The sequence below is a fragment of the Molossus molossus genome, unplaced genomic scaffold, assembly GCF_014108415.1.
Source record: "Molossus molossus isolate mMolMol1 unplaced genomic scaffold, mMolMol1.p scaffold_m16_p_18, whole genome shotgun sequence".
NCBI classification, from domain to species: Eukaryota; Metazoa; Chordata; class Mammalia; order Chiroptera; family Molossidae; genus Molossus; species Molossus molossus.
Window position 1 is genome coordinate 24,233,487 of NW_023425353.1, and position 10,713 is coordinate 24,244,199.

Genomic DNA, 10,713 nt, shown 5'->3' on the forward strand with positions numbered 1-10,713 from the left:
CATTCCACGTTCGATTCACCCTATTACCAGTCCTTGGGGCCTCCAGGTCAGCTTCCTTCTTGAGTTGCAGGCCAGCCAGTTTCTTCCTTTCACTCTGGGGCACGCTAGAAACCCACCCTTTTTGGACAAATGCATGTACCTGTGGCTCTTGATCCATTGGGGGCTTCTCTATGGCAGGTGCCTCCTCTTGATGTTTGCTGATGACCAGTCTGCTACTTTTGCACTAACTCAATCTCTCGCTCTGCCCTGTCTCTGGTACCATTTGAGGTGCCCAGTCTGGGTGGGTCCAACCTGGTAACTGTCCTCATAAAGCCAATAGTTTAATAGAGGCCCTAAGACAAGTCCTTATATAATGATGATAACAAAGCAGAATAAGATAAAGGTCATCAGAGAAGTCAACAAAATGGTACTGGCAGATCAACTAATTATTAATTAATTACAGTTGACCTGTGAACAATAAACAGTTAAAAGTACTGATGCCTGCACATGTAAGTTCTGATTCCCCGAAAACTTGACTACTAATAGCCTTATTGGTAACATAAACCAAAAGCCTTCCTAATAATATAAACAGTTGACTAACGCATACTTTGTAAGCTATAATGTATCACATACTGTATTCTTACAATAAAGTAAGCTAGAGAAATGAAAATCTTATTAAGAAAAACATAAGGAAGAAAAAATACATTCACAGTAATTATTGAAAAAAAACCACCTGTAGGTAGGGATGCGCAGTTCAAATTTGTGTTGTTCAAGAGACAATTATACTTAATAATAGAACTGGTGGAGGGAGAAATCATATAAGCAGAGGGATCTGGAAAGGCTTCAGGGAGAAAAGGGTGATTAAGGAGGGGAAAAGGGTGAAGAAAGGGGAAGAGAGAGAAGACAGGAGAGAAAGGAGGAGGAAGAGGGGAAGGAGGGAGGAGGGAGGAGGGGGAGGAAGGAGAAGGGGAGGAGCGGAAAGGAGAAGAAAGACCTCCCTTATACACAGTACAACATCTACCATAGGCTTGCTTCTACAGTTGGTCTCTCTTGTAAACCTCATGGCAACTTTGTGAGAAGAAGGTATTTCTTGCTATTCTGGTTTTGCAGACGAGGAGAGTAAAGACCTAGGAACATAGGACGCACTCAGTCACATGACTTTCGCGCAGCAGAGCCAGGCCTAAATCTGAGCGTTCTGCCTCTATATCCCGTATTCTTTCCCTGCGCCCTCAGCCCAGTAACACCACCATCTTCACGGGGAACTCAAGCCAGTTGGGAAGCTCATCTTTACCCAAATAATACATTACAGCTGGGATGGGCAACGTGCAGACGAGCACAGAACCAGGTGCCTAACCTGGTCGCACAGGTGGGAGAGGGTCCCAGAAAGGCTCCCCCAGAGGGAGGAAACGGAAGCTAAGGCCCCAAGAATGAGGTGGAGTTGGCCAGGGGAAGAGGAGGAAAGGAGAATCCTCTTGGAAGAGAGCAGGCATGAACGCCTTGAGATTTGTGGACAAAGTGGTCACAGATCCTTTGCCACCCCTCCTACAGAGAGGTGGAGCCTGTTTCTCCTCCCCGTGAATCTACGCTGACCGGGGATTTGCTCTGATCAGCAAACGCAGAAGAGGTGATGTCTGTCACTTCTAAGGCAGGGCCCTAGGACAGATGTGTGCATCTCTCTCTCCCTTCCCCAGTCCGCTCTCTCAAATTAATAAAAACATATCCACAGGAAAGGATTAAGAAAAACTCAGGAGACTGAAGAAAGCACACTGCCCTTTCTAAGGTGGGTGGGCCTCATCCAATTAGTTGAAGGTCTGACTAGAACTAAAAGACGGACCTCCTCAGAGTAAGACAGATTCTTTCCTGCCCGACTGCCTTTGAAATCAGACTTTGATTTTTTTCCTGCCTTCAGACTCAGACTAAAACGTCAGCTCTTCCTGGTTCTCAAGCCTGCTGGCCTTTGGATGAAAACCACCATTAGCTCTTCTGGACCTTAGGCCTTCCGACTCAGTCTCCAGCTGCCGACTTACCCTGCAAATTTGAGTACTTGCCGGCCTTCATAATCATGTGAGCCAATTCTTCATAATGAATCTCTGTCTACACACACATACCCTATTGGCTGTTTCTCTGAACTCTCATTAATACAGCTTCCAACTGACAGACTCAGCTGCCCGCCCCATGAGTGAGGCATCTCAGCCCTTCCAGCTCACTGGCTCCTCCAGATAACTGGAACCAACACCACGTGGAGCAGCTGAACCACCCAGCTGAGCCCAGTCAACCCAGAGAATTGTGATAGCAAATGGATGCTACTGTTGCACTGAGTGGTTTGTGATGCAGTAATAAATAACAAAACAAGGGAAATGGGCTTGGAGTCCTGGAGTAACGAAGCCAGCTCTGTGGAGTAGAGAGGGCAGGGAGGGGTGGAGGTGGGTGGCGCCAGACCACGCCAGATCTCGCGGGCATGCAAGTTTTAGTTTAGAGTGTAAACGTTTCCTTTGCTTCCATTTTCTTCTCTCTGTTCCTACTTGTTTGTCTTTTTGTCTTTGGCTCAGGTTTATTGTCAAAGTGCTGTCTGGAATCAAGCGGCAGGAATTCAGCCCTGCCAGTACATAGAGTGAGCTACCTACCTACCTCATCATCATTTCTGCAGGGTGCATTTTTTAATTCCAAGAGTCAAAGAAACTTATGATTTATAAAAATGTAAATTCCTTTCTCAAAATCTGAAAGATCGTTACCTAGCGTTTCCCTGGATGCAGAAAAACTGAAACTTTCCAAGTCAGAGTATCCATATCATTTCTGATCTCAAACTCAGTCCTGTTCAGATACATTCTCAGTTATGTTGGGATCATCCCCTCCTCCTCCCTAGGGGTTGTGCCAAGTTCCCAAGGCCTAGAGGAAGGGGATTGAGTCCCAGGCCCTCCTCTGTTCCTGCTTGTAGATGCTCCTCTCCCGAGTCTTGGAAACTGAACTCTACTGTCCTGGGACGTGACCATGGCCTTCTTGTCCAAGGCCAAATTCCTTGGGTCCCCCTGCACACCTGCCCTCCCATGGTCCTCCTGGAGCCCTGGAAGTCTTGTCTGCTTGCTACACACCATACTGGGATATGGAGGATTCTGTGAAACGGCCTCTGGACCTCAGCTGAGCCCCGCCCTCAGCCATTTCATCACGCCATTGCTCAGGTAGCCTGTTGGACAACGATGCTTCTCTACAAGCAACGTAAGCTTCCGGGTTGTACCTGAGGAAGCCAGGCAGTGGGTCTCAGTGCTCTGATATGTCCCCCAATCTACCTGGGAGGTGCTGTGTGTGTGGGAGGGGGTTCTCAGACTTTCTGTCATCTCAGCCTCATCTGGGGGTATGGCTTGTGAAAGGGGTACTGGGGACTTAAAAGTACCTAAATCCTGATCACCTCCCCTCTAACCCAGCTGGTCGAACTCTTACTTCTCTCAGAAGACTTGACAGGTCTGTGGTATGATAGTATCTGCCAAGTGCTTCCAATCCTCGATACTTAAAAAAAACAGGCTTTTAGAATGAAAAAGGAGTAAGAAAAATCAACCCCCTTTCTCAAAACTTTTATTCTTACCACTGAAAATCATGGCTTTCGAGCTTACTTTTTTTTTGTAGGCAAGCTTTCAAGACTAGCCTGTCTGCTGTAGATGTGTGAGGACATGACTCCACCTTCTGCGTCGCAGGGCAGTGCACATGGAGAGCCCACGCTGCTGCCTGAATGGTGGGAGAACGCCCAGTCACGGAAGGAGTGCAATAAACTGGTTCAGCAACATCATTCTGTGACAGTTTTCTCTGTATCTGATGCCAGCATCAGGAGGGACCTAGAGACTACATAGGAATCTATTTCCCCGCTTCCATTCCCACCCACCAATTTAGAAGGTGAATATCCTAAAACCCAGGGAGGTCAAGATGGGGTTTGTATCCTCCCTCCCTAAAGGTGCATTTCACGATACTAACACAAACTCTTCTCAGGTCATTTTACCCCCGTATATTCCAATTCATTCTCATTTTGTTTTGAAACAGATCTGTATCCACTGATGCTCTCTGAAGTGTTGTCTGGTTGTGACAAGGACCTATAACTTATGGAGGTCCCGAGAGACTGATATTTTCTTGGAGGAATTCCCAAGGGCTCGGTCAGAAAAAAGAACATATTTGAGGTTAAACCCAAGATAGCAAATATATTTAATCCTTTGGACAAAATCGAATTAATGACCTGGTACATTGTGGTTGAGAAGGATTGGAAGAACTCATTCGGTCTCTACAAGAAAGAAAGTCAGGAAATTGACTAGCAATTTCTGTGTGGGTGCGTTGGGAAATGGAGGAGAGGGGGAGCATGCCAGAATGCAGAATGCAGAATGCAGGCCTGGTGTGGGTACTGATAAGAGGATGGTATTTATAGGAGATTCCGAGAAAGGAGCCATTAAAGGGTCTCTGAAGGGTTAAGAGCAGTAGCTCAAAAGAAGCCTTATCATGTATTGAAGAGAAGACTAAAATGAAGTTAAAATAAATATAATTCCCACCCCAAAAAAATCCCTTAACTGTCCCTACTTTGTTCCTTACAAAAATGAACAGTCTGGGTTGAGATGTAGGAAGTCTCACTCTCTCTCTCTCTCTCTCTCTCTCTCTCTCTCTCTCACACACACACACACACACACATCAAAAACCATCATTAACAACCCTTTCCCCTCAACAAAAAAGAAAAAGAAAAAGAAGCCCCAGATTTATAGTTTTAAAAAACTCATCAGAGATACAGACACAAAGAAATAAAAATGAATTAAATTTCAGAAAGTAGTGTGCCCTTCATAGAAGAAAAGAAACTGTCCCATACTTGGTGGGACTGTGGGAGAAAGTAAACCTTAGAGTTGGGTAAAGAAAACTAGCTGAATTTATAGCAAACTTTTAACCATGGTATTTGGGCTGGCATGACTGGTTATAATCTTGAAAAGTTCAACCTACTGAGTGAGTCTGTCCCCATTCATCTCATCTCTTACCCTGAGTGGTTGACCAGCATGGGGGTGTGGTACTACATTCAAAGTAGTGGAAGGGGTTACAAAAGGACAGGAGAGAGAAATCTATGCTGAGGTATATCAGCCTGGAACCTCTCCAACTACAAGATCCCCTCAGAAGGTCAGGGATGGGCAAGAGAGCTAAGAGAAACCCTGTGGTATTAAAGAGAACATACCTGATCTTTGTCCCTGATTCTGGGCACGGAGCTTCAAAACCTCTTAGGATTCCCTGAGTGATAGGACTCTTTCTTATGCTGATGAGGTGACTCCTGGGGACCCTAGAGAGCTTCAGGATGGGAGCTAGTCACCAAACAGACCAACCACATGATTAGATGGTTGGAATTTGGGGCCAGCCTGACCTCTCAAGAAGTGAGGGGGCTGAAGATTGAGTTCCATCAAATGGCCAATGATTTAATCCCTGATGAAGGAAATACTCATCTTGCCTTAAAATAATTTGAAGCCAATAGTGAACTGAATCAAGGGAAATCTACAGCAAAGTCCAAACACTGCTCAATTTCAGATCCATTTAAGTCAGCCTCCACGCTAGCAGCCTGACAGAAATAGTATTTATTTTTATTTCTATGTTCTCTAATGTAGAAGGTTTAGCATAACCAAAGATAATATGTCATATGAGAAAGCAAGAAATATGATCCATAGTCAACAGAGGAATTTGTCAGAAGTAAACCTAAAGACGGTCGAGATGTTGGAAAGATCAAACAAGAACACTGATATCGCTATGATAAAGATGCTAAAAGAGCCCTGGCCAGTTTGGTTCAGAAGTTAGAGCATTGGCCCACAACTGAAGGGTCGAGGTTTCAATCTTGGCCCTGGTTGGGGTCATGCAGGAGACAGCCAATTGATGTGTCTCTCTCACGTCGATGTTTCTCTCTCTCTCCCTTCCTCCTTTCTAATCTATCTAAAATCAAAGGAAAAGTATCCTCAGGTGAGGATTAATAACAACAACAACAAAAAGATGCTAAAAGATGTGTAGAATATGTGACTAGATGGGAAAGTTAAGCAGAGACATGGGAACAAATCAAAATCAAATATATGTGCTAGAAATAAAATATACAAAATTAAAAATGAAGAATTCATTACATGAACTTAACAAGGTATTGGACACAGCATAAGGAATAATCAGCAAACTTGAAGACAGGTCAGTAGAAAGTATCCAAACTAAAACAAACAAATTAAAAAAAGACAAGAGTAGAGCAAATGCGATCTAAGGTAGAATATAAAAATCTAACATAAATTTAATTGGAATCTGGAAGAAGAGAGAAAGAATAGAGCATAAGAAATATGTGAAGAGATAATGGCCATAAACTTTCTAAAATGATTAAAACATTAAAGATCCTAGTCACTAATTCCAGTATGTGTATGGTAGGTGATTGGTAGAGGAGGCCTTCCCACACACCATCAAGAAATGACCGGACATCAACGTGGTGTCCTACAATTCAATTCAATTCTGATACTATCAATTCTGACACTGTACCAGATAATATCAGATCCCACAGGTTAAGGGTTCAGTCCTACAAAATTGCACCTGCCCCACTCCAGACACCAATTACAAGTCAAGGTGTCTGTACCTCTGACTGATTGGCTGTAGATCAAGGGTTCCAACAACCCCCTCCCTTGGGATTGCTGAATTTGCTAGAGTGGCTCACAGAAACCAGAGAAACGTTTTACTTACTAGAAGACTGGTTTATTCTAACAGGATATAACTCAGGAACAGCCAAATGGAAGAGATACATAGGGCAAGGTATGGGGTTCGGACACAGCTTCCATGCCCGTTCAGGCATGCCACTCTCCCAGCACCTCCACGTGGTCACCAGTCTGAAAGCTCTCTAACCCTCTCCTTTAGGATTTTTATGGAGTCATTCCATAGGCATGACTCATTAAATCACTGGCCACTGGTGACTGATTCAACCTCCAGCCCCCTTTCCCTCCTTAGAAATTAGGATGTAGGGCTGAAAGTTCCAATTCATGGTTGGTTCTCCTAGCAACCAGCCCCCATCTTTAGGTGAATTCCAAAAGTTACCTTATTTATTTATATTTACGCACCCCTAGCGGGAACCGAACCCAGGACTCTCTGGTCCACAGGCTGATGCTCCAACCAACCGCTGAGCCAAACTGGCCAGGGCCAAAAGTCACCTTATTAATATAAACACAGCCGTGGTGAAATGGGCTTGTTACAAATAACAGACACCTTTTCCCAGTGATTTCTGAAACTGAGGACAAGAGACCATACATGACAGAAGATGTTTCTATTGCTCTATTGCTCAGGAAATTCCAAAAGTTTTGGAAATTGTGAGCCATAACCATTATGAAAACCAAATATATATGAGAAATATATTTTGGTAATATGAATAACAAATATTTATTTCTTATCAATCACAGTATTATAGGCCTCAACCCCACAGATTCAAGAACCTGAGTAAAACCCAAGCTGGCCAAACACAAACAAACCACATTTAGGCATGTCATGATCATTGCTGAAAACCAAAGACTAATGGCATACTTTAAAAATAGCCCAAGTAGCTCTGGCTGGTGTGGCTCAGTTGGTTGAGCATCATCTAGTGCACCAAAAGGTCACAGGTTCGATTCCCAGTCAGGGCATATGCCCAGTTGCAGGCTCAGTCCCCAGTCAGGGTGTGTATGGGAGGCAACCGAACCATGTTTCTCTCTCACATCGATGTTTTCCTCTCTCTCTCTCACTCTCTCTCTCTCCCCCCCTCTCTTTCTAAAATCAATAAAAAATTTTAAACAAAATAGCCCAAGTAAAAAGACACATTACATACAGGAGAACAATGCAAATGGTGCCTGACTTCTCACCAGACACAATGGAGGAGACACAATGGAGGCCAGAAGGCAACAGAGTATCTTAAAAGTGCTGGGCATACCAAAAAGCTGTTGACCCAGAATTCCATAGCCACTGAAAATATCCTTCAAAAAGCAAGGCAAAGTAGGACTTCTCAGCAGTCAAAAGATCGTCTCCTTTGACTTTAAGATCATCTCTAGCAGACATCTACACAACGAAGGAGAAATGCCAAAAGAAAGTCTTGACACTCAAAGGAAATGATACAAGATTGAATTAGATCTTCAGAAAGAAATGAAGAGCACTAGAAAAAGCAAATATCTGATTAGGTATAAAAGACTTTTTGTAAAATACACTTTTTTCTTTAAAAGGCTACTGACTTAAAGCAAAAAAAAAAAACAAAAAAGAAAAAAACACAAAAACCATGATAACAGTATACTATGAAGATTAGGCATATATAAAAGTAAAATTAAGACAACAAATATCAGGAGAGGCAAACATAAAATGATACTGTTGTACTTTTTTACAGTATTGTTTGAAAGCAGTCTATACTAACTTAAAGATATATATTGCAATCCTAGAACATCCATTTAAAAAATAACAAAGAGGTATAGCTAAGAAGTCAATATAGGTGATGAAATGGAATACAACACACACACAAGAAGGTAGGGAGTGAGATAGAGAGAAAACAGAACAATTAAATAAAAAGAAAACAAATATCAATAGGGGAGATTTAAAGTTAATCATATCATAATTTTGTGTAAGTGGATTAAAACTCCATCATGATTAAATGGGATTTTTCTCATAAATGTCAAGTTGGTTGAACATTTGAAAATCAATCACCATATGTATTAATTATCTAATGCTGCATAACAAATTATCTCAAAATTTAGTGACTTAAAACAATAAACATTTATTATCTCAGTTTCTGTGGGTCAGGGTCCAGGAGTAGCTTAGCTGCGTGTTTATGGCTCAGTGTCTCTCATGAGGTTGCAGTCAAGATATTTGAAGCTGCGGTATCTTAACTCTATTTTCTTTTTTAATTTTTATTTATTGATTTTAGAGAGAGAGGAAGGGCGAGGAGAAAGGGAGAGGGTGAGAAAAGGAGAGAGGGGGAGAGAGAGAGAGCGAGAGCGAGAAAGAGAGAGAGAGAGAGAGAGAGAGAGAGAGAAAGAAACATCGATTTGTTATTCCATTTATTTATGATTCATTAGTTGATTCTTGTATGTGCCGTCATCGGAGATCAAACCCAAAACCTTGGAGTATTGGGACGACACTCTAAGCAAATGAGCTACCTGGCCAGGGCCTGTGTCTTAACACTTGACTGGACTTCAGAGATCTGCATCCAAGTAGCTCACTCGCATGCCTGGCAAGTGAATACTAGTTCCCGGAAGCAGGACTTCATTCCCTACCATGTGGATCTCCTCTCAGCTCCCTGAGTATACTTACAGCATGGCTTCTCCCCAAGTAAGTGATCCTACAGAGAAGAGCAAGGAGGAAACCACGGTGCCTTTCCTAACCTAGTCTGAGACACGTCACACAGTCATCTCTGCCATGTTACATGAATGAGAAGTAGTTACTAAATCTAGTCCACACTCAAGGAGAGGTAAATTAAGCTCTAAATATTAGGCTTCAACTCTTGAAGAGAGGAGTGTCAAATAACTCAAATACATTTTTAAACCACCACACTAATGTACTGGATCAGTGATTTCAAGGAGGGGTGACTGTCCTGCAGGGACATTTAGCAATGTCAAGATATTTTTGGTTTTCACAACTGGGTCATTACTGTTGGTATCTAATAATACTGGCCAGGCACACAGCTAAGCATCCTACAATATGCCCTTACATTAGAGAGCATTCCAGCCCCAAATACTAACAATCATCTCAATAGATGCAAAAAATAACATATGACACAACTCAACATTCACTCTTGATTTAAAACAAACAAATTCTCAGCAAGTCAGAGTAGAGGGGAACTTAATATGATAAAGTACCTATAGCTAACATCACATGTAATGATAAAATATTAAACCCTTTTCTCCTAAGATTGGTAGTAAGGCAAGGATTTACACTCTCACCAACTTTATTCAGCCTCGTAGTAGAAGTCTGAGTCGGGGCAATATGTCAAGAAAAAGAAATAAAAGGCATAAATATTGAGAACAAAGTAAAACAGCCTTCCTCATAGACCACAAGGTTGTATATGTATGAAACCCATGGTTCTTGGCCATGACACCAAAGGCACAAACAAGAGAACTGAAAAATACATAAAGCAAACTTCAGCAAAATAAAAAAGTTGTGTGCTTCAAAGGGCACTGTCAAGAAAGTAAAAAAAAAAACACAAAATATGTTAGCATATTATATACCTGATAAGGGACTTGTATCTAGAATGTTTTTTTAAAAAAGAACTGCCCCTCCCCCAAGTGTTTTTTAAAAACATCTGGATAAGGGGATGTAATGGGAGCGACTGTTTATGGGTACTGGGTTTGTTTTGGGTGATAGAAATGTTATATTAGATACTGATGATAGTTGCACAACCAATGAATATACTAAAAATCTCTTAATTTTGTACTTTGTTTGTTTGTTTGTTTGTTTTGTTTTTTATCCTCACCCGAGGACTTTTTTGCATTTATCTTCAGATAGAGTAGAAGGGAGAGAGGGAGGAAGAGAGAGAGATAGTGAGAATCATCGACATGAGAGAGACACATCGACTGGCTGCCACCCACACAACCCCAAAAGGGCCGGGGACAAACTGCAACCAAGGTATGTGCCCTTAGCAGGAACCAAACCCAGGACACTCTAACCACTGAGCCAAAATGGCCAGGGCTTAATTTTGTACTTTTTTTTTAATCTTCAACTAAGGACAATTTTTCCATTTTTTGCTCAGAGTGGGAGGGAGAGAGAGGAAGAGAG